Source organism: Ruditapes philippinarum, unplaced genomic scaffold (genome assembly GCF_026571515.1).
Source record: "Ruditapes philippinarum isolate M1 unplaced genomic scaffold, ASM2657151v2 ctg2199_1_1_1_1, whole genome shotgun sequence".
Taxonomy (NCBI): Eukaryota; Metazoa; Mollusca; class Bivalvia; order Venerida; family Veneridae; genus Ruditapes; species Ruditapes philippinarum.
Genome location: NW_026856032.1, coordinates 72,754 through 98,436, shown reverse-complemented (window position 1 = coordinate 98,436; position 25,683 = coordinate 72,754). Strand labels below are relative to the sequence as shown.

At 31.2% G+C, this 25,683-nt stretch overlaps 1 protein-coding gene across 3 annotated transcripts in view; it reads left to right on the top strand.

Moving 5' to 3' along the window:
• The window catches only part of LOC132745191 (neuroglobin-like), a 123,268-nt gene that overhangs the window by 56,023 nt on the left and 41,562 nt on the right, over nucleotides 1-25,683 (top strand). The gene's annotated exons all lie outside the window — the stretch shown is intronic.

The following is a 25,683-nucleotide window of genomic DNA, read 5'->3' as shown; positions in this document are numbered from 1 at the left end:
AAACTAGTAATAACCAAATTCTCCACAAGTGACCGACTACTTATCCCAAATTATTTTCTGAATTAACTATGTGAGACAACTGACCATTAGACTCATTGTCCGAGGTCATTGTCACTTAAAACAAATTTGTATATGGACAAATAGTGCCCTGCCTATGCGGTGCACTTGTTGCAAAAACAATATTTTATATGTTAAATTTTCATTAATGTGATAATATGTACAATAAAGTACATTAAAATAAAATTTACTGATTGAGTAAGAAGCTTAAACAACTTTTTTAAAACTATGTCTGTATAATTAAATGAGCTCTTCATTTAGCGGAATTCTTAAATTATTGCTATTAGTGTAAAGAAGTTGACTGACAGTACCCGTGGTGATATTTGTCATCTAACATTGCCCTGTTTACCTCTACAAAATTAATATTAGTCATGCCCCTTGGGACAATATTGCCCTAAACCCGGGGGTCTCATATTTTATATAGACTTCTACATATAATTAATCTTATCGTGTTAAAATACAATACCTATAACTTTTGATATTTGACATAAGACATACATTACTATGGTAAAACTCCACAGTTTTTTTGTTATTGTTTTGCAATGAAACATATAGATTAAACAACTGGCTTATAATCAGTGTTTTGTAATAGAAAATCATTTGCTTTCTTGTTACATTTTTATTCATATTGATCTTTACCAATGTTAATTTGCAATGAAAACATAAACTAGACCTTAATGTGATTTAACTATTTGATCTATTGTAAATAATTTTAATACTTAACTTTCCTTTCAGTCGGGATGGAATGCAGAAACATACATTTTAACATGAGGAGTTAGTGTTTTCTTATATGGTTTTTATGTCTAAAGACACTTTCAATATCCCTCAGCCATATTACTCTCTTACGCTAATAGCACCTATCCTCCAACATGTAATGGCGATCCCGCCAATTGTAAAATAATGCAATATGAGGTTTCAAAGTTTCAAAGTTTTATTTCATAAAATATCCTGAAGGCCAAAAGCCCATGAGGACAACATTTTAAACAGTGTACAATCATGTTGAAAATTATTACTACATACAATGTACTAACATATTGTTATAATCGTGTATGCTTCTAACTCTCTAAGTGAAAGTATAGTTATAAACATGATCTAATTTTTTAATACTGATTATGACATACTCTATCTATTCGCATTACTTCATCTTACGAAGCGTGCTATTGATTGCACAAATTAATAACACCAGTGACTAGAACTTCATGACCTAATAAGAATATCCATATGCTTCGCAAAGACCAAAAAAAGAAAATTATATCTGACATATCACAATGTCATATATCATTTATATTTTTCATTATGCCTGATGTTTGCTCGAATGCGAATGAGAAAAATATATCACAAACAAATTCCAAATTTTTTTTTTTCTCAGGAGATAGTGTTACATAAGAAGATGGATATTATTTTTAACACTTAACAATATTCAGAGAAATTTTCAGATAACATACATATAATGACAATGTTACTTCATAATTTAATGTAATATTTTTTCAAATATTTGACATTACATGGCAAAGATCAGTCTCTCAAACCTAACACACAAGCACAAAAGCAGTAGTAAACTTGTTTATCCTACATGTAAGGGAAAAGCACATTCTGTCCGCCCGCACCAGCTGTTATATTTACACTTTTGTCTTCACAACTCGTGTAAATATCACATCCAGCGCTACCGCACACAACCCGCCCCAATCCAACAAATAAGACATACAAATATCTTTATGTATTATTAGTACAAGCACAGCATAATACATCTACATTCATATAATGCCTGTTTCGGCAAGTTTCATAAATGCTAAAAAAAAAAAATAAAAAATAAAAAATATTACTAATTGAAATAACTAGTTGACAATAAGTATGCATATTGATATTTGCTATATAGAACATATTTAATTATTTTCCAATGAATGCATAATAAAGATTGTTCTGGACGAAGGTTGCTGGTTCGAACCCGAGAGGCCATTGTACATCGCAAATCAGTCTTATACAAGAAGAAAAATACAACATTATTTTTGTAATAACTTTTTTATTTCTTTTGGCGAATAATTTCCATCATGACTGGGTATAAAAGCAATTTAGGAACTTTAAATACACATCATATTTGCTCCGACAACGGTCGCAAATAGAAAAAACGTTATGTTAAATTTCAGCCAAAAAGGGACTCGAAGCATGAGAGTACCTTCCGCCAAAGCGGTTTAACATAACGACTAAACCCAGCCACGTTGAAAACTCTAGAAGTTAATATTAGAAACCTGATTTATATATAAATTGTTTAGGAATAACTAACAACCAATACTGATAAAAGTGACAAATCTGTCTTTACGTCACTAAATCACATCGGGAAGATAGGCTGAATGAATAAATGGCCTCGGAAATATTATTTAGCATCAGGTCATACATAAGAGCATTCAAGCAGACAATGACAACAAATTTAAGATCTAGGTAGGGCTGACTTTAATATCAGTGGTCTAAATAGTGAGGTCAAATTAAGAATAAAACAATGAATTAGCACCGAATCTGGTGGTCTTAAAAGTGGATAAGCGGGTGATCTTAATTCTGGATCATGTAACCATTGATATAAAGAACAGAAAATTCCATTCTTTTAAAAATGGTCTTAATAGCAGGGTGGTCTTAATTCCGGGGTGGTCTTAAGGAGGATTCTACTGTATATTATAGCTACTGGGAGACAAGTGTGTATCGTCGTACCTAAAGAACATTGGGGCTAGAGTTTATATACCGGTATTTTAGGTAGTGACCCCGCCATTTATTACATAGGTGACTATAGAGCTGTTTTATACGTTTTCTTGCTCGGTCAGCGTGATATAACGCCATGATCGCCATGGTAAATTATGTGACCAAATTAGTTTTGTATATGGAAACTTACTTCTGATAATATCTATGATTATTTTGAGATCCGCAATAATAGCCGCAGATGTTTTAAGGCCTATATCCTTGCCTCCACAATGAATACGAATACAGGTTGGGTTCATTCTGCTTAAAGGAAGTTAAGTAGGCTATACTTTGTTCGAGATCCTCGATTTTCATACCACCCATATGTTCCCAGCAATAGTGTTCCTAACACCGTCTGGTGTTGAACACAGTCTCCGATATGCACCGCTTAAATGAAGGAACCAGTATAAAGAAAGAACCAATTATTACCTAAAAGAGACTTGGAAATTTTGAGCTTAATCGTCAATATTAAGGTAAAGGTATCCGCCAGCGGTCTACCTATACTGTGATAGCAAATGTTACATTTAAGTTGCCAAAAGCGGATCGCCGACCAATAACAACATTATAATTGACATTGCGTTTGTTAGACTTATAGCAAATATCACCTCACCAATTATGACATAAATAATACATAAATATGTATACCATCGAATCCATCTGGTATTATTATTATCATTATCTTTGTCAAATTATCATTATCATTCTTAAATCATATAATCATTTCATCATTATATTTATCAAACTATCATTATCACACAGCGACGACTATCATCATTTCGTCGTTATCATCATATCATCATTATCTTAACAAATTATCATTATTATTCTGAAATCATTTTTATAACAACACAAACATTATGATGTTATCATCATCATTATCTTTATAGTATTATCATTATAATTCTGAACTCATTGTCATAACAACACAAACATTCTGATGATATCACCATCATTTCATCATTATCTTTTATCAAATAATCATTAATCTGAAATAATTATCGTAACAACACAAACATTCTGATGTTCTAATCAACATTCATCATTGTCTTTATCATTTCATCACACAACTTTATCTTTATCCTTTGGCATTTATTACTTCTACATTATCTTTATTAGTTCATCATTATCTTTATCATTTCATCACACAACTTTATCTTTATCCTTTGGCATTTATTACTTCTTCATTATCTTTATAGTTCATCATTATCTTTATCATTTCATCACACAACTTTATCTTTATCATTTGGTATTTATTATTTCTACATTATCTTTATTAGTTCATCATTATCTTTATCATTTCATCACACAACTTTATCTTTATCATTTGGCATTTGGCAGATCCTTCACAATATCTTTATAATTTAGAAAAAATAAGTAACTGCTATCACTTGACTAATTAAGCTCCGCGACTCAACTATTATAAGACACATTAGATAACACGAGAAATAATTTCGCACAAAGACATCTTAAAATGCAAAACAGAGAGAAACTAGCGAGAAGAATTCAATATTATGAACTACTTCTTTATGTAATTTTAAAGAATTACAGGCCACAAAGGCGATTAAATGATCCGACATCGGCTTCAGGAAAACCCATAGAGATACTTTGCATAATATTGTCTGAAATTAACGAATATATATATGACTTATAGGTATCAGACCTCCACCTACCATGTGTTTTGATAGTATTTATAAGGCATCCAACTCTATACATTCCTTAAGCTCATCCTATCCTGTTGTTATGCAGACCAATGAATTTTAACAGTTTTTTTTTTGAAAACAACATTGAACTGGTAAGACGTCAGAGGAGACCCATCAAAATGGAAAAAAAGGGGGTCATCATTAAGTTGGCAATAGTTCAGATAAGAGTGAATATTATCATAACAAAACTTGTAGCAGTTTATTATTATTATCATTATCATAATTATTATTATTATTATTATTATTATTAATAATTTCGATATCGAGAGAAGCCCCATGACCTCTTTGGTCAGTTTCAAATGTTTCATGCTTCGAACCCATGATAATGTCATGTGTTGACAGGAAATGATTTGATGACCTCTTGTTCCTTCAAGTGATTCACTTACTCTAAGAAGTACAAATATACGCGAGTGAAAATGCAGCTTCAAATAACACGTATTCCTACAGAAAGCGACAGGAACTTTGTGAAGCTGAAATTAACTTTTTTATGTTATGTTACAGGCTGACGTGTCATTAGACCCTCTTGTTCGTTTTAGACCTTCAAGCATACGTTTAACCTTAATATTTTTTTTTCTTTTGTGTGTGTGTGCGTGCGTGCGTGTATGTTTTCAACCATATCGGCAAGCTTATTGACATACGTTATATCAGATGTGTAGCTATTTATAGTCTTATAAGCGTACTGTTACAAGGACATGAAAGCTATATTTCGCTATCTGGTAATACGCAAATTATACATCAAAAGTTTGAGAATATGGCAGTGTTATATTGATTACGAATATTTTATTAGAAGACGGAAACATAACCTTTTTGTTTTTCATTTCATTGCCCCATAACTGGAGTGCTAGAAAAATAGCACGAGTTCAAGATATGTGATGTCCTTAAAAATAAGCTCCTCCCATTGAGCTGGCCACTTAAAGGCACACCACTGACATTTAAAGTAGCAATCACAACCTAAATAACTGCTACCGGACGCATCGGTGTAGGGTTCAATAAATGTATTCTCTGACCAATTCTTACCATGTAACATTGCGAGTCCATTAGATTCAGTAAGAAATAAGAGCCAGGTCATGGCGCATTCGCGCATTTCCCTTTACATGCATAAAATAAAAATATTTTTTAATCTTAGACATAGAATCATAAAATCTTCGCAAGAAAGCTCTGTCAATAGGAATAGCATTTGTGATAAAGTTAAGTAATCATGCTTTAGACTGAATTTCCTTCAAAGATATACATATAAGAAGATATAAGCCGCAAAAGCTCGTCTATGGCTTTTATGCGGGTACATGAATGGTTTGATTCTCCGCATTTATTTCAACCCCCGAGTAATCGATAGTTTTTAATAGATCTGCGCAGATCGAGATACCCCAAGGTCTAAACAAACGTGTTTGAATACGTTAAATATCTAAACAGGATTCAAAAACTAACGTTTGCCATAAAAAATCATTTTTTAACAAGGCAATCTAAGAAAGAAACAATTTTTTCAAAATGAAACAGGGGTAGGCGGAACCCTGAGGTAACATTTTTTTTATTTATTTATTTATTTTTTTTTTTAAACCAGGTAATACAATGTACCAGGTAAGTCAGATTTAAGTCACCTGGCCATATTATTTAAAAGGACACAAGTTAAAAGCTGATTTTTTTTTTCAGTTTTGCAACAGACATATTTTCCTATACGTTGAACCAATGATGCTCCGTCGAATTGTGCATATTTGACATGCTAATAGACTGTTTCGATAAATTCATTTAAGCTGTTACTTGGTGAAAATAACAAATTAGGCACCCGTGACTTTTGGAACGAGCCAAGCAGCATTAATTTGAAAATTGGAAGTAAGTGGTTATTTGTATGGTCCGACAATCCAGCCAAATGTTTGTCCTCATATAATTGTTATTTAAAACTGCTGGATTGGTGCTCTTGGATCAGTAATATTTAATTTAAACCAATGATTAAATAAAAACCAAAAAACAAGCATCGTTTTAATTGTAACCTGTCAACTTATATTAATTGACGATGAACCTAGGCCCCTTAAATATTCTGGTCGAGGAGAAGAACCTTGTTACATGAACAGTGGGGAGTTGCTGGGACTGAAAACGATTAGGCCTTCTATTAAATATCGAAGAAGCATATTCAGTGTCGTATCTGCTTACTATTTTATACAGTTATGTGCAAAAGAACTTGTATAGACGCAAAAGCCCTTATTATTACAAGAAAATACTTTTCGAGAATGGGGGGGGGGGGGGGGGGGGGTAATCGAAAGACCAACCGATTGAATTGGTTTCGTGGCTAACATCATCATTTTGTCAGTCTAAAGCTCGAGTTGTAGGCGGCTCAACCAATATGCCTGGTTGCTGCCTGTCGTATGTTTACCATATATTGTAGCAGATAGGATGCTTTAGAATATGTACAGCGATAATTAAAGTATGGAATATATGAAAAGATATATCAGCTCTCCATTTTCAAAATGTATTTTTTGTTTTCCTGCAGAATCTGGTTTAATTTTAGGAAAAAGATGTTGTAGTTCTATATAACTATTACTCCGTATTGTCTCTTTAATAGAGTGAGAAACTTGGGTAGACAAAATAATGTTAGATTGAAAGTTTACTTCACCTGAAGTTGGGGGAAAGTCATGAGTTTGAACAACTTCTTGACGTTGATTCGGATTCGAGCCAGTTGTCCTCTGTGCTATCGTCTTTTCTCATTTACAGCACTGGCCAGTCTCTCAGTTTCGTCCGCACGTCGTTTGGGCATTTTGATCAAGAAAAACAACAAAATGTCTTATTATAAACAACCTAAAAAGCTTGCCATGTTTATATATGTTTATAGACCTACTATTGATAATTTGGAATAGTTATAACTGCATTTGGTTAATAAGATAAATTAGGATAGATAGTTATAACAGTACTGCATTTCGGATACATAGACCCACGTGGTTATTTTCTTTTTTCGTTTATTTAAAATTCAATCAAAACAAAATTTACAAAAATATACATATAAAGAGCAATTCAATGGTTAACGTTTCTTATTCTTTAAATATTTATAATTTGAAAATAATTGTAACTGCATTGTCCCTTTCGGATAAATAGGGCCACGTGGTTATTTTCTATTTTCGTTTATTTAAAATTCAATCAAAAGCGAGATTTATAAAGATTTAAATATAAAGAGCACTTCGATAGTTAAGGTTTAAAATTATCATTAAAATTTTACAATTTACATCCAAAATTAAAAACCTAGATTAAGATTTTAACAAAATTTTTAAAAAAGGATCAGCAGCTACCTTTCTCATAGAGTTCCAGAACGAAAAGGAAGCAGCGGGCTCGCGCAGCTCCTTATATATAGTGTTCTAAATATAGCTCTCAGACTGAGCATGCGTATTGATACGCAGTACAACTCAGGGGCGTAGCTAGGGCTTGAAAAATTATGCGCAAAGCGAGGCACGAAGTGCCGAGAGGGGGAGCGTGCGGGAGGGGGTGTCCCCCTCCCGCTGGTGGGGGTACGGGGGGTCTCCCCCGGAAAATTTTGAAAAATTAAGATGCTAAATCGTGGGCTCTGGCATGTCTTGAAGCACCTTTTACACGTAAAGCATGAAGCATTTTCAAGTCATGTTTTCTCCATAAATTGATAAACATATAGCTGCTCGTTTTACTTTTTAACTTATTTCATTATAACTTCGAAACAGATTTGTGAAGAAAAAAGGCAGTGTACGCCTTGTAGTTTTCTTATTTTACACGTGCATATAAACAGACACAAAATTTTTTCCATGTGAAGTTTGATTAAGGATGCAGATCATGAAATTGGTTTATGTATGAATGCCCGTTCAAATGTAAAATGCATTTAACCAGATAACAAGATTTTTTAAGCATTTCTCATCAAATCAGTTTGGTAAGAACGGCTTTTCTCTCAAGCATTCAGTCTTATTTATCCAAGTGTATATATTATTTCCAAATGCACAAATATTCTCTGAGAACACTTCTATTCCATTGTAAGAAAGTAGGGAAATTACCAGATTCAACGATATAGTAAATGGTCTAATGATCACTTCATAGGTCTCCTCAGGCGGCGATGAGAAAGTAACAGACTTACTCATAGATATATTTTGTTGCCCACAAAAAATATGGCCTCAATGATGGCTGCTAACGTCTCCCTGTTAATTGTACTTTCTGCTGATAGGCCGTCGATCCGAACTCGACCACATTCTGCTCTTCCTTCCAGATGCGTACAAAGTGGTCGGATCTTGTGATGGAATTCATGTGTTCTTTTGAGAGTGTGTGCCCATCAACGACTTTTCTTGCGTTGCTCCAGTCAATAAACGGACGACCAACAAGCACATTTTCAGCCGCATTAAAGGCAAAACATGGAGCACAAAATACCACATCAAATAAAGGGATGTACCTTAAGAAGATGGGTGCTTCTCTTGCTCAAACGCAAAGTCTGGCACTTGCCTACTTGTTGCCTTTTTTCGAGTTCTCTGAGAGGTGCAACCCAACCTGTATGTGGCTCGAACCGTTCGGTGAGGACAACAATTTTTTAGAATCTGGCATTCTTAGTCGGCTTCTGATATCAATACTTCCGATATCCAGGAATCGTGCTCCCAGGTAGCTTCTAGCGGTTCTCGAGGGGTAAACAAGCAGGGGGAGACAAAGAGGAGGAGGTGGACGGAGAAGAAGAAAGGAGAGAAGGAGACGCGACACTGGCATCTGATTTGCTAATCACTGGAGGGTCACGGTCTTGTGAATTCTGTTTTGTTTCTGCCTGGTCAGATTCATTATCGACTTGAATGGGGTCCTGTTTGAGGACCATAAACAGGGTCGCTTGTCCTGGAATTTGGCGGACACAACAACACACCAAAAAATAAATTTTGCCCCGAGTTGATGATTTTTTAAATCTTGATCTAGAACTTACAAGATTTAAAGTCGTTTTAAAATAGAGCAGGAAACGATTTAGAAAGGATTGGTCTAACGAAATATTTTGTAAACTAAAATGGAGATCTAGATCTATAGCGATACAATCATTAAAACTTAGATTTTCTCAACTTTATTTTTTTTACCTTCGGATTTTTTTATACGCAATTGCGTATTGTGCGTAATGGGCGCTACGCCCTTGCAACTGATCGATAGATTAAGACATGTGTCATTCATGTAAAATAAAAGAGTTTAATCTTGAATGATTAAACTTTGATACTAACAAACATTTTTGTATGTCCATTACTTAAATATATATTGTACACATCATTTGTATATAGTAAGACGGACAAATATCCTTTATTAGGTCAATGCATCAACATTTATATAATGCCTGTTATGAGCGAGTTTCATATATTCTAATTGTAATATAAAATTGTCATAACAAGTATACATACATATATATATATATTTTTTTGTGTTCCATAAAACATATCTGATTAAACTTATTTTTCTTTATTTAATATTATACACACTACTATAGAGTAAACGTTCATCATTTGTTTTACTTATCATTGTAGATTTATAATTCTAAATTATCCTATATCAATCTGTTACTGTCTATATACATGCAACGCTATCATAAGACTATAAGACTATAATTTTCTTAGCATTGTATATTAGCTTACATTATTACTATATAAATTAGCAGAACGAATCATAAATGCCTTGTATACATACACACTTAACTTTGTCAATAAAACTTCATTATCAGATGTAATTAGTTGAATAAATTTACACATATTGGGTCTATATCTATAAAAGCTAGGAATATAAATGTTTCTTATATCTGTATATGCTTGGCACTGTAACACAAAATGAAATTCATCTTCTAACACTTGGCATATGCTACATTATATGAGGTGTTAATGTATGTTTATATTTGAAGTGTTAATGCATATTATGTGAATTTGTTTGTCTACAGAAACTTTCAAAAATTCTCACTCGTAAATGAGTATATTTTCTCATGTTAATAAGTTGATTTACATTGTAGTGTTATGCTTAGGGCACCTATCCTTTTACATTCACGTGCGACATGGCCAAATGGTTATAGTGTCTGACCAGTTATCTAAGGGTGATTGGCAGTGCGAATGTTCGAACCCCATCAGGAGCAACCTGGTTTTTTCTGTCTTAGTAAAAATCCTTATACACATTGCTTAGTAATATATGAATACGAGTTGCGATACGATTTGTTTTTTAAACATATTGTTAGAATTCTGAGAAATTAATTGATACTGTTTATCAAATTAAATGTTAAATTTCAATTTTTAACATCTTAAGAAATACACAAGACTTCCTTTTATGTTTAATATTATCATTAAAGTTATCATACGATTATGCTGCAAAAGGTCAGGACAAAGTAATAATATAACAGTATATTTTATAGTACACATTAAATAATATTGGTTTCCTATCGGACTAGGAATGTTAAAAAATTGCTGCATTGTCTGTTTTGAAAGGAGCGCGCAGTGGACCAAATAAAATGTTGTTTGTTAATAATATGAAAAAATGACAGACTTAAAAACACTTTGAAATTATTTGTCCATTTGAGACAACTAAGTTTGAAGTTAACTAAAATGATTTGTTTTAAAGAACGTTGAAATGCTATAACGAAGTCAAGTAGTCAGCTTCTCCTTATTATGTTAATCCAACAAACATAATCATTTATTTATTTATTTTTAATTGAAAATGAATTATTGAATAGAAACTTTATTGCATATTATTCTTTTAAAATTGTACAGTAAGTTGTTCAGGAGTTAAGATGCAAAGTATTTATATTAGACTTCAGAGCCATAGAGTATATTGCATACCTAGTACTAACGAGATTAAACACACACTTAATCGAGATACATACATGTATATAAAGTTGTTTTTTGTTGTTTTCTAACAACCAGAAATAAAATTAGCTAAACTGCAGCACACACGAAACATCTTTGTTTTGTTTTGGAAATCATAATGAATGGAATATTGTACATTGCATGCTGTTAATTGTCTACCGCAAATACCACTAAATTTTGTTACAAGCTATAACAATTTGTCTGTGAATTTGCTGAGATACTGGCTAAAATTCCGACACGTTGTTTCTTATTCCGATAGAATCGTGAAAAATTGCTTGAACAAATAAATGATTGATTTTTTTAATTGCAATTAATGTCATTTCCTTAATTTTACTTTAAAAGTTAATGCGCTCTTTTGATAAAACGCTCTATTACATGTATTCAAAATCAATAAATTTTATCAGTCTCTAAAATTAACATGTATCTATCTTAAGTAGTTTTGTTTGTTTTAAAATACGTATCTATCTTAAGTAAATATTTTGTTTTAAAATTGAATAAACAAAAGCAATGAATATCACTTATGAAGAAATTATGTTTGCAGAATTTGTATTTAATCAGCAATGGAAATTGATTAAATAAAGCTGAAATATTATCCCACCAAGGAAGTTTATTCAGATATATAATGACAAATGTTTAAATTGGTCAAGGAAAATAAAGTATATTAAAGTTAAAGATTTTACCGTCTATTTATTTTCTCTTATAAGCTTGAATTCATGTCTATACTAAGCTGTCAGTAAGGTTTAAAAAAATTGTCTTTTAATACTATTAATGCTTCTTCAATTATTTTAACCAATTAACAAACCATTAACCAAGAAGTTCAGTGCATTGACTGAAAACATTTTACATTTAATTAATTCAATTACACATGCAAAACGTTATCCCGCATTCTTTGATTTTATAAAGCTAAAATATACTTTATCTTCAAAGTCATTGATCTAAACAGCAAAGTAATTATGATTATTGTCTTCGAATGTTTGTTTCATTTAAATCTATTAATATTCTTTATGAAATAAGTTTTAATCAAGTGTCGCTATGTTAACTTGTAAACTCTATGAAGTAGTTTTAATCTATAATTCCTGTAGAAGGCACATTCTACGTTTTGCATGATGAAAATTATTTTACTGATACAGCCTTAAAACGCAATTGAAACATTCATATATAATCATTATTATGTGTCTGTATAATCTAAAACCAACATTTAAGTCCTTATATGATTATGTTTTCATAAATTGATGGCCGTAAAAATTATTGTGCATTAATAAGAGAAAATTAACGAATGAGATTGTTCTTTTCAGAAAAAAATATCTTGAGGTGTTAACAGTGAATAAGTTTCCGTTATCATTTTCGAAAAAATATAATACAAGTAGTACTGTACATAATTTGAAACACGAGCAAGCTCTTAAACTGAATCGTTACTTTCAAAAAAATTTTATTTTCCCATTGGTTGCGAATTTAAGCAAGGTGATAACAAAATATGAAAAATTTTGATATCTATACCAATATCATGATATATATGTTTTGAAACGTTGAACCATATCGCGGCAAACTTCATTATGTTCAAATTGAGAGAGAATATTTGGTATCACCAGACACTTATCGTTGATCTTTTTTAATGATTAAAAAAATCAGAATTGCTAACAATAGCAAACTTTGATGAACTAACTAACGAACTATTATTTAATGTTTAATCGCGCTTTGTGACTGGAACAATGAACTTCTGACTGTGGAAAAAGTGTATGTCTGACTTGATGAGTGTTACTTTATAATCAATAATTATTTCCTTCTCAGTATGTTACTTTCAGTATTGGTGACTTGTAATTTTGTTTCCTTGATCTGATTAAACTCATTACTGATTCTAAACTTGTGTCAGGCTTCAATAGATAAAGACTTTCAGGACACCAAACAGGGCACATGGGCACAAACTACAAAATAACTTATTACAGCTAAACAAGTTTTTTTCAAAATGTCATAAGTCATTGATATTCCAAAAGACTGATAAAAACGCCGTTTTTTTTTAAAGAAAAAATCTACTCGTGTTTTAAAACAGCTCCACTGTGGCCCGGAGCCTAAAATAATAAAATTTATCATTCTTACATAGATAAACTGGGTCACTTAAAACGGAAATATAATTCTAAAATAATAAAAAAAATACACTTAAAAAAATTAAATGCGAGTTTAAGTGCGATTATTAATCTGATTGAGTTAAAAGCGCGTAATCGCTTTTCATTATTGTTTATCATTTTGCAAATCTGGAAAAAATAGAGCGATTTATCTGAAAGTTATATATCACAACCTACCAAATTGTACGTGATTGTCGAAAATATATATACAATTCTTTTGTTTTAAAAAAACTTGTGAGAAAAACTTAAAAAGATGAATTACACTTATTTTTTCGTTTATAATTTGAAATAGTAACTTCTCATAAACTATTTCGTTTTCCTTTCGTCTGTCTGATAAAGCACTTTTCTTTTCGATACGGTATAAAGAATTTATGTGGCAAGGATAGGAATCTTTTTACTGATTGATCAGATCTTTCTGTCAGTTTTATTGAAATTTGCAGGCTGGGAGATTTTTCAATTCTTTTTTTTCATGTAAATTATCGTGATTATTCAAACATATTCTGACATAATTTAGAGGTTTTTTTATCAATCAGAAAATAAATCGTCAATAAAGTCAGTTTTTCAAAATGATTTTAACACATTTGTTTCTAGAATAAACACACAATATTAGATATAATCGTGTTTTATCTATGCACAAAAAGGAACAGATGGAAAGGAAAATTATTTGATAACATTGGATGATAATTTGAAACCCGGTCGACTGCGCTTTCGAAACCGCGATAAATTTCACAACCAAAAATTGTTCCTTTGGTCTACATTAAGTGTGTATTGTTGTCATATAGAGAATTTTTTATTCTGCAACGCTCTATTTTATGATTGACATCTGAAACTAGCAAATAGCGCTGAACATTAAATCTCAACACAAAAGTAAATAGATGTACATTCATTTTTAGCATATGAAAAGGATATAGAGGATATTTGTTTGTTTGTGTGTAAGATGAAATTTTATTTCATCGAGTGGGCTTTAAAAACAGTATTCTCACGAGTGGCGAAGCCACGAGTGAGAATACTGTTTTTAAAGTTCACGAGATGAAATAAAATTACATCTTACACAACAAACAGACAAATTTTCTTTTTATTTTATGCTTAAAAACAAGTTAAAACGAAATTTCCATAATTTTAACGTTAATATTAAAACTGTTTCCCCCATTGAGAGCCCCATTTATTCGGAATTTCTCATTAAAAAAAAAGAAGTCTTGAGCTGAAAAATAAGTCCGCCAATCAACATTAAATGACAGTGATATTTATTAATTTTATTAAAAAAAATATGAATGATCGCTTGTTTTGATAATAAAAACAAACAATTCTTGTAGGAGAAAAAGTCCAACCATCCATCCATATTTCTGTTACTTAGTGCGAATTTATATTAGACCTGGCTTTGTAAATTGTAAGCGGCAGCCATTTTTTAAAGTTGTGTATTTCATGGGAGGAAAATAATTGTGTAAGATTCAGAGGGATATAATTTGGATTTGTTAGTCATACACATTTTTAAAAGAAAGAAAACTTATTTGAGGATTGTAACAGAAAAAAAAATAAGTGTTGACAGATGTGAAAACATTCAGAAAAGGAGCTAGGAAAATGGAAAACTTGGAAACCTGCTCAAGAACGCTGGGTGATTTAACTTATTCTTCGAGTTATGGCTGTCAATGCTTTCAATTTTTCATAAAGCATACGGCAGTTATTGCTCGTAGGATACTTTAATATGCCCAAATGTCATCAAGAGCAGTTTTGCATGGGGAAGGAATGTATTTTTGAGACTGTCAAAATGAAACAAAAAAACGAAATTTGGTGGTTGGAATTTCATGAATTTGAATGAATAGAAGTAAGTTTTCTTCTTTTTATTACTTTTGACATTTAAGTTATTTATCAATTTCAGTTTTGCTTTTTTTTTTAAACAGCCTGACATTGTCAGAATTGTCAGCAAAAATAAAATTGAGGTACCACATGGGGGAAATCTTAAAAAAGTAGTTTCGTCATTGAAAAGAGTGAAATTATATTTTGATAATTTTCACTGTGAAATTACCAAATATAATTTGCACGGATAAATCAGTAATCCACTGAAAAGCATAAAATAAATAACATTAATTCAAATATAGAACATCCCTAAAACAAACAAAATGTATGTAGTTACATTTATGTATATTCCATAGAAATAATCTTTGTTGTGAAAACGAGGAAATAAATTACATTGTTTTGTTTTTTCAAATCAAGTAGATTAATCATACATGAATATTGCATTATCTTTTTGTTTTAGTTATTATTGTCTTTTCCTAAGTTTTGTTGATGAAGGAAGTAATTATCAGCATAATCAAATAAATAAAAACTAAATTTAAGAAGATAGCACAATTTAAATGCTAAAAGAAAAATAAATTGGAATATTAGTATTTACCAATTTTTACCCATTTAGAAAACTTTTAAGTGAAGGATAATTTATTCGTTATGAAAATGGAAATTTTTAAGTATTGATTGGTTTTTTTATTTGGTTTTCACTTCGTTTTTTTGTCTGTTTTTAGATAAATTATATCGATATGATCTCTCTGCGGCATATCCGTAAAGTGGGGATTATCGAAATCAGTAATAAAAATTCTTCAAAAATGTTGAACGACTACTTATTCATAATTTTTTTTTCCTGAATTAAACTAACTGTAGAGCTATGTACTTTTAGAACTCCTTGTCCGAGTTCATTGTCACAGAGAAATGTCACTAAACCAGCGTTTTCTGGATTACTAATCCCCTGCATTTTTAGCCAAGCTGATGGGCTCTAACCTTTGTATTTGTCTTTAAAAACAATATTATGTTTTTGATAATAAGGCACTGTGCATTACATTTGTTTTTGAAAACTGTCAATCTTTATCTAGGTTTCAATACATTGTTATTGATTTTGTCTTCAATTTTTTGCTAAACTTGGCTATTTTTAGAATAGTTTCGCCTCGACTGTCAATACACGTGGTGTCTGTTATCCATTTTCTAACGTTTTTATAACGTTTCAGTTACTTTCATACATATTTGGCTGAGATTTTGACAAGTTTTCAAATTATTGTATATTTATTGATGCGGATATCAATAGATTAAATGCTTGTGTTGTTTCTTTTTATTTACGACATACATCTTTAATATCATCGTCCAATCATTAACACTGCTGTATATTGATAATTTGCCAGGAAACTTTAATCATTATTAAAAAAATAAACCAATATTTCTTTTTAAATTACGTTTTCAATATTTTTGCACATCAACTGTGGTGGTGTTGCCATTCTTCACAAGACCTCAATAAAAATAAAAATTGACTCGTCAAGTAAAGATGGAGACTTTGAACAATTCGAATTCATGGACTGTATCATTAGTGTTCGTGACTTTTCAACCCGCCTTGTTGTAATATATAGACCTCCTCCATCCAAAACGAATGGCCTAAGTACTTCAAAATTCTTGAACAATGAGTTTCCTGATTTTCTGTCGAAATATGCTGAAACTGACAAAACCACAGTGTTTCTAGGAGATACAAACTTTCACATTGATAAACTTGATAATCGTGATGCGCAGAATTTCTTATCCATCCTGAACACATTTGGATTAAAACAGTTAGTCAATGAACCGACACATGTAGCTGCTGACACATTTTAGATGTAGTCATAACAAGAGAAAATGAAAATGTAGTATCTGATATTAAAATAACTGATCCTGGATTTAAAACTTCAAACGGAAAAGTAACACGTGACCATTTTGCTATCCTAATGAAAGTTAATGTTTCGAAACCACCACCTATTCGTAAACAGTCACATACAGAAAATCTCGTGATATAAACATTGAAGATTTCAAAGCAGATATTAGATCATCTGAACTTTTTGGTCCTAAACCAGACAGCATGGCAGAAGCATCAGAGAAATATCACACTGTCCTTTTCATCTTTGTTAGACAAACATGCACCTGAGAAAACAAAAACAATTGTTCTCAGACCCCAATGCCCGTGGTTCAATCAAGAAATACATGACGAGAAACACATTAAACGTAAACTTGAAAGAAAATGGCAGGAATCAAAATTAACTGTAGATCATGAAATATACAGAAGTCAGTGCTTAGTTGTAAATGATGTAATTGAAAAGATCTCGTGAAACATATTACAAAGACAAAAATAAAATCGTGTGGTAATGATCAAAAACAAATTTTCAAAGTAACAAATCATCTCCTCGGAAACAAACCTGAAGTTAAGCTCCCATCACACACTTCTGCTAAAGAACTAGCTCAAGATTTTAGTGATTTCTTTTGAAAAAAAATTGAAAAAAAATCAGATCTGACATAGCATCTAAAAAAGAATGTAATATAACAAATGAATCTAATTCAACTCAAATACAAAAGCCTAAAGAAACATTCAGTGAATTTGAAGTTATTACAGAAGAGCAAGTTCTTAAGCTCATATCAAAGTCATCTACTAAAATCATGTGAACTAGATCCGATACTGAACTTGGCTCCTAAAAGAATGCAAACTTTGAAGTATCACCATATCTAACGCACATGTTCAACTTTATCAATTTTACACACGCCCGACGTACCTCCACGCAATAAGACTTCGTATAATCAGACCACTATTAAAGAAAGACAATTTGGATCAAGAAATTATGAAAAACTTAGACCAGTTGCTAATGAAACATATGACTCAAAACTTCTAAGAATCTGCGGCTTGACTGTCAGTTTGATATGTTTCTCAACACTAACAATCTACATGAACAAATCAATCTGCATACAGGAAATTTCATTCCACAGAAACTGCACTTATCAAAAGTGCAAAATGACATTCTCCAATCTCTTGACAAAGGCGAAGTTACAATATTAGTAATGCTCGATTTATCTGCTGCCTTTGACACGATTGACCACAAACACTCTTCTTAATCGACTCGAATGTGACTTTGGTTTTACTGGAAAAGTGCTCGCTTGGTGTAGATCTTATCTCAGTGGTCGCTATCAGACTGTTTGTATTGATGGAGAACTATCTGACCCTGTGCATATGACATACAGTGTCCCTCAGGGCTCTGTATTAGGACCAAAATTTTACATACTTTTTCACAAAACCTGTTGGCGAAATTTGTCGAAAACATGGTCTGCAATGTCACTTCTATGCTGACGATTCTCAAATATACATTTCTTTCAAACCGTTGGACAACACCAAAACTGAACTTGTACTTGATTCTGTCTCAAACTGCTTAAAAGAAATAACATTCTGGATGAAACAGCAACATTCTCAAACTGAATTCAGACAAAAACAGAACTTATAGTCATTTCGTCGGGGTAGCAATACAGACTCAGTGAAAAATATAACTGTCAATGTGGACCAAGTTGAAATCAAACAGTCATCAAGTGTAAGGAATTTGGGTGCATTCCTTGATTCAAGGGTTAATATGGAACATCATGTTAGCTCCGTGTGCAGATCTTCGTATGCCCAAATAAGTAAGATAGGACGTATTCGAAAATATATCAACGAAGAAGCTACAAAAACACTCGTTAACTCTCTCGTGACATCAAGACTGGATTATTGCAATGCTCTTCTATATGGTATACCTCAACAAACCATGAAAAAACTTCAACTTGTTCAAAATACTTCAGCCCGTGTGATTAAACGTACATCTAGGAAAGATCATATTACACCAGTGATGAAAGATCTTCATTGGCTGCCAATCGAATATAGAGTGAATTACAAGATCTTATTACATACTTTCAAGTCACTGAAACAACAATCTCCATCATATATGCAGGAAATGATTCAAGTTTATTCCACTTCCCGAAATCTGCGCTCTTCAAATGCACCTGTACGATTAGTGCAACCAAAAACTAAACTGAAATTTGGTGAAAGGAGTTTTTCGGCATCAGCTCCTAAGCTATGGAATTCACTACCAAGTCATCTAAAAAACTGTAACACAGTAGAAAGTTTCAAAAAACATCTTAAAACACACTACTTCAATTTAGCTTATGGAAAATAATCAGTGACTGTTATGAATGAATTTTATAAACAGTGAATACGAAGTATCTGTTATTTGAATATTAGTTTTATTAAAAAGTTTTTTTGTTTTTTTTTAAACAAACAATTTTTTAAATCAATTTAGTATTTCTATTGTTTTATAATGATGTTTTAGCAAGATCTTATCTATTATTATATATTGAAGACAATTTTAATGTATGACAATAATATTGTAAAGTGAGTTTTAAGGATCTTTAAGTTATATTGTATTAATATGTAAAAATAATTCCATAATTTATACTTTTAATTAGTTAATGCAAAATATTTTTAATGTTCATAATCCTGTTCATTTATATTGTTTTAGACATATATGATTGATGTAAAGCGCCTTTGAACATTTTAATGAAAAGGGCGCTATATAAATGTGGTATTTATTATTATTATTATTATTAACTTAACATTTTGACGTGTTACCGTAAACAAATTCAGTAAATGCATTGATAGATAAAACGCATCTCTGTTAAAATGCTGCAGAAAAGGACAAATATTTTGAATGAAGTATACATCTTTCTTACATGATAGAGGATTTATTTAACTGAATTATTTATTTCCTTGTGTTAAAAGATATTCTTATGCAGCATCAAATGTAGATTTGATAATAATTTAGCTTTATGAGTTATCTTTGAGAATTGAGGAAGAAACAACATCTCCAAAATATCAATTATTCGTTATTTTGTAAAAACTGAGACAAATATCAAAATATAATTATAATTCTTTTATATTACATTTTACTACTTTCAACTATACATGGTATCAATCAAACATCAATCGTTTCATTTTCGTTCACATTAATATTCCTAGAAAAGTATTGAATGGGTCTTTGTAAGCATGTTTAACTATCGTCAAATACAAGAAATTGTCTAAAATGTGATTTTCTCCATAATGCAAGGAATGATTATTATCATGCGTGACAACATCGCTAAAGAATTATAAATTGATGCTGTTGGTAAATGAAAGATTTATTGTTACATTGTTTAAAGTCTGGTCTAAATACAAAGTCAGTTTGTATATTAAGAGATAAGTCAATCAACAAATATATGTTCTACTACCCTTAAAACAAAATTGTAAGAAATACATTGGTATCATGATATTTTCGCATGGTAACACAACGTTATAATCTAATTGTGAACGTTTAACATTAGAAATCATACGAGACTTTGACGTAAACAAAACATATTGAAACTATCTGGAGGAACGCTTCTTGAAATTCTATGATAATATCATGATTAGATAAATTGTTCGACAATTAAACATATTTTTGAACATCACTGTCGCTGCCATAAAACTAGAATGAAATTGGAGCAATAAGACATTCTTACTTACGTTTTCTAAGCACATATTGCCTAGTAATTGATAATGTAAAATCACATCTTCAATTAAGTCAAAAGGATTACGCAATCACATGGTACTGAAAATAATAATTGTGTTTAACTTTTCTAATTTTCGGTAGACGTTATTCTTCTTCCGATTAGTGTATTCGATGACCTGGGGGCCGTTTTATCAACGCTCTACGACATGTCGTAGGCTAATTTTTTGTCGCAGACATGTCGCAGAACGTTAAAACCGTTTTATGAACGTTTGTCGTAGCCTACGACGTCGTAGAAAATGTCGCAGCTCTACGACAGGGTTGGGGCTGTCGTACGACGTTTCTGTGACGTCAATACTGGCGATCACTGTTTACATGTATACATGCTCAGCACATTATTTTTATTAAATAACTTTTTCAGAATAAAAAGAAAACATATTTCAATTGTTTTTGTTTCCTTTTAATGTCAAGCGCTTATATAAGGGCATTACATGCGCGCTAGGTATAGCCTATACCCTATAAAAATGTCTAAAATATCGTTCATTTGGAGCAAATATGCCCTTACGGTCATACTCTATTCTATTAATAATGAGTTCCGAAGATTTCTTCGGAAAATAGAATAAAAATAAATTTACTCACATCTTTTTTATTTCACATTTGGAAAAATCATAATATTTTTACTAAATTTTACATAAATTTAGATATTTCTTTGAAGAAAACCCATATGGTATAAAATAAAGGACACCGGAAAGTTACCGTGGTCATGAATCCGGAAAAACAATTTTAAAAAGAAAAAAATAGTCAATAGAATATAAAAAAAGTTCAAAAAGACAAGGCGACATTAACCAAAAGTTACCGTGGATGAAAAGCACCAATATTTAAATTGTCAAATTTTATGATAAACTGCAATATACAGTGTAGATATAATAATTCATTCTGCACAATTTGCATTGTGTATTAATTATGCATTTTAATTCTTAAAAAAATCTAGAATCCGAACTGTAACTACGTAATTTGCAATCCCGGGGTGGGGAGTTATTTAGTATACTACAACTACATGAGATATACATGTACGTATATATATCTATAAGTAGCCTGGGATTCAGGCGTTGATATATTTTTTGCTTATTCATAACTTACGCGCTATTTCATACTCGTCATAAATAACACAACATCTCTGGTTTTGATAGTATCAAAATATGTCGATTTGCCGACAAGAAGCACATAAAAAATCGACAGACTGGAACCCAGGCTAATCTATGAGAAAAATTAATCCGCTTTCCGAAAAAAACAACGCAACAACAACAAAAACAACAACAAAAAAGCTACATTTTAAAGTAAAATATTTCATATAAATTACAAGTTGGAGCGTGTTACGTTTCAATTTAAAAGCAGTGCGCTTAATATATCTTTACGAAAATATGTCAAAACAGTAATTCATTATTTCTTTAGCAATAGTAAATCTATTAGATTAATTATATATATTTATTTCAAACAACGAGAATGAACAGAACTAGTTAGAAATATTGTGTGTAGTGAATTCCTCGTAAAATGGGTAAAAGTGTGCGCCACACGTTATACTAGAAACATTGGGTGTCATTTCAGTAATTTATATGTACAAATCATTGGTTTTATCATGATAGCTAATACTTTAAACATAATTTTGGCGTTTCTTAAAAAAGCAGCTACAATTGTTTCTAACGCGCAAAAATCCTTTAATAAAGGCCAATAAAGCCATAGAAATGCTTTTATCTTTTAAAGCTTTTTATTTATATATAGATTTTTACTTTTTTTTTATTTTTATTTTTATTTCCATTATCATTAACCTGAACTATCGTTTGCTTCTGTTAATTTTTGCCAATCGAGTACGGTATTAATGATTTAGTAATTTGTATGAAAGTCAACATTTTGCTACAATAACAATTTTAATACTTTCACATTCACCACTACTTTCTTTAGAAATATAGGCAAAACAAAAATGTAAGTCTGCACAAACTGCATGATATATTAATTATGTATTTCAATTCTTTTTAAGACTTGAAAAAATATAGTATCCGAACTGTATTTACAATGCCGGGAGTAGGGGATTATTTAGAATACTACATGAAATATATGTATAAATACCTATAAATAATTAATATCATTCCGGAAAAAAAACACTAACAAACAAATATACATGACACTTTAAAGTGAAATATTTCATTAAGATTACAAATTGGAACAGAATACAAAACAGCGTGTTCCGTTTCAATTAAAAAAGCAAAATAAACAAAAAAAACCAAAACAGCAATTTATTATTTCGATGCATTGGCAATGGTATATCTATAATATACATGTATATTATATTTTTTTGTTTCAAACAATGAGAAAGACAAGGGACTAGTTAGTCGCTTGTTCTTATATTCGAGTGTGTACCGTACTTCTCGGAAAATACTATGAAAAATGGCTATACTCGAATGCTTTCGACAATAATAATTCAGGTTGTTTTTTTAATTTTTTATATACTGTGGGTAGCTTGTATGGTCACGGGTACTCTGCACCTTATCTCGTTAAAATCAGTTGAGTAACAGCAAAGTTTGAAAAAATGTGCGTGTTCCTTACGTGGTATAACTACTTTCAATCCGTATTAACTCCGAGGTTATTATAGATAATAGCCGTGACGTTCCGATTTATCGCCACACGATATACTTGAAAAGTCCGGTGCTATTTAAAAATTGACAGTTAGCTTTTAATTTACTATTAAAGTACTATAAACATACTTTTTGGCGTTTCTTAAAAATGCTTTTGATTTTTTAGTTTTCTATTTTAATTTCTAAAAGTGGCTGATCGGTCGTTCCGTCTTTTGCGTATGTTAATTTTTTATTAAGTTGTGATAGTTATTTTAAATTAGTATTTTGTTTAAAAGTCAAATACAACTTTGTTGACATTTTTGGTTAGTAATTTTACATTCACCGCTTCAAGTCATAAGCGGCTGCATGCTTTAAGACAGTTAATTAAACGTTATAAAACCCGTGTTCGCTCTGGTAAAAAGTAACTCGCTTCTGAGACATAATGTGCCTTTAGCATTCAGTACAGACCCGACATTTAGGGTGGAACCGTAGCGTGACATAATATTGTAAGGGGTGAATCGAGTGCAGAAAATATAATATGCTGTATTTCTCACTAAAATGTTCTTTGTATCATTAAAATATTTATCCGTTTTATAATAATCATGTCAATGTATCCGTTTGATAATAGTCATGTAAATTACATCAATACTTTTAGTACTTTGATTTCATATGTGACGTCAAAGCGCGCACTGGCTAGACTGTGTCTCGCGTAAATTTTGTCTACGACAAAGGCTGCGACGTCGCAGAAACACAACGTCTGCGACACGTTTCATAAAACGGTCGTACGACATTGTCGCAGACGTATGACACCGACAAAAAATTGTCGTAGACTACGACACGTTGATAAAACGGCCCCCGGCGCAGTATTGTGACCAATATATTGCGATTGGTCAAATATTGTATTGAATAATTTAATTAATTTTGTTTGTCATTAAATGCATGCATGATTCCACAAATAGCAATTAAATGATTCTTTTAGATTGTGAATTTATTGTTTGATTACGCTTCCGATTTTCCATTTTTTACTTCCAAGAAAAGCAACTATGAATGAATATATTTGTACCTGCCAAGTCATTATACTATTTAGGTAACTATATTATTGAAAAGTCAATGTATCGGATACGCTTATCTTGTACATAATAATAGTACTTTCTTTGTGCTATAGTTTTAGGAACACCTAATGCAATATTGTAATAATGAACCATATACAAGTAAGTTGTATTAAATATCTGGGCAAATCAGTAGAACAAATGTATGCCAATAATGTAGAGAAATATTATACTAATATTTCTTAATTTTTCAAAGAAATCTGCCAGACGGAAAAGGAATATTATTCAAAAAAATATTGAATTATGCAATATTGCACTACAGAAGAAAACCATTTTAGTCCATTATCGTCTGTTAAAATGCTATTGTCTATACCCTATTACCATATTAAGAGCACGTTCTCATGGTATTCTTTACTTTTATGATCTTCCTATGTGTTATGTACATATGTATTTATATTGATAAAGTTTTGAAATAAGATGAAAATCACAAGCTTGTCACAAAAACCTATTTGAAACGTTTTCTGTCTATACAGCAGCTTTAACAAATCTCTTATTCTATTAAGACTATAAATATATCAAAACTTGTACCGTTATTTGAATGTCCGTCTTATACATACGTGTTATTTTCTTGCATTAGTAAAATATTCAGCATAGAATTTTTTGTTGAAAGTTACTATTATTTTTGGCTATAATTAATCTTTATACTCTTCACGCAACATATTACTTTTCAGAAAACAAACAATAAAAAGAAAATTCTAGAATTGCAGGACATTATTTTCCGGCCGAAGGCCGTCTGAAATCAGATGGACTTGCTGTAAAATTTACAGGAAAGAACTGAATAAAGGAAGACTTTTCATTGGACATTTTAGAATTACAAACTGAAATCTGGGAATCTTATTTGACTATTCTAAAATAAAATGTAAATGAACGTTCTTGCCATTCTAAAATAACATTTTGAGGACAGTTCTAAAATAAATGTATAAGATAAATCTTGCCATTATGAAATAAAATGTAAGTTGTTCTATTTCGAAGAGACATCAATATCAACAAGCGTACTTTTCAATTTCTGTGTTTACAAAATAGGTTTTTCTTAGCTGCAAGAAATTACTATGTCATTATTTTGCAAACATTGCAAACTAGCATAAATATGCCTATTAACTTGTTTTACTTCGGTCGAGTATTTTTCTAAAGATACTTCTTGTTCAGGTATACTTACACAAAAATACACAATCTACGCAAACAAATTGAAAAAAAATGCTGTAAAGTGAATATTGTCAGGTTACGTCCACTGTAAAATGTATTTTTTGTGATATACTA